Source organism: Tarenaya hassleriana, unplaced genomic scaffold (genome assembly GCF_000463585.1).
Source record: "Tarenaya hassleriana unplaced genomic scaffold, ASM46358v1 Cleome21, whole genome shotgun sequence".
In the NCBI taxonomy this organism is placed as follows: domain Eukaryota; kingdom Viridiplantae; phylum Streptophyta; class Magnoliopsida; order Brassicales; family Cleomaceae; genus Tarenaya; species Tarenaya hassleriana.
In genome coordinates, this window is record NW_010965451.1 from 597,074 (window position 1) to 597,381 (window position 308).

Sequence of the window (308 nt, forward strand, 5' to 3'; positions counted from 1 at the left end):
TCAAGTATCACTCACCCGTGTTTCCCATACAAATATGTTTATGCCCAAAGCTTTCACGACTCAAACACTCTCTCTTTCCTTGGGTGATCTCTTCTATTGTGCATGCCTCTGTATTTATGCTCAGCCTCCTGCATAGGGTTTCCATTTCGTTTCATCATATTTGTTTTTCCTTTTCTTTATCTTCATTCCTTTTGCTTACTCTTTCCATTTTTCTTCAATGACATGTTTCCTTTTCTCTTGCAAGTCATTCTTTTGCTGGTTGTTCCTTCCCTTTCTTTATATTGGCATGTTTCTCTTTTTATCTGAGA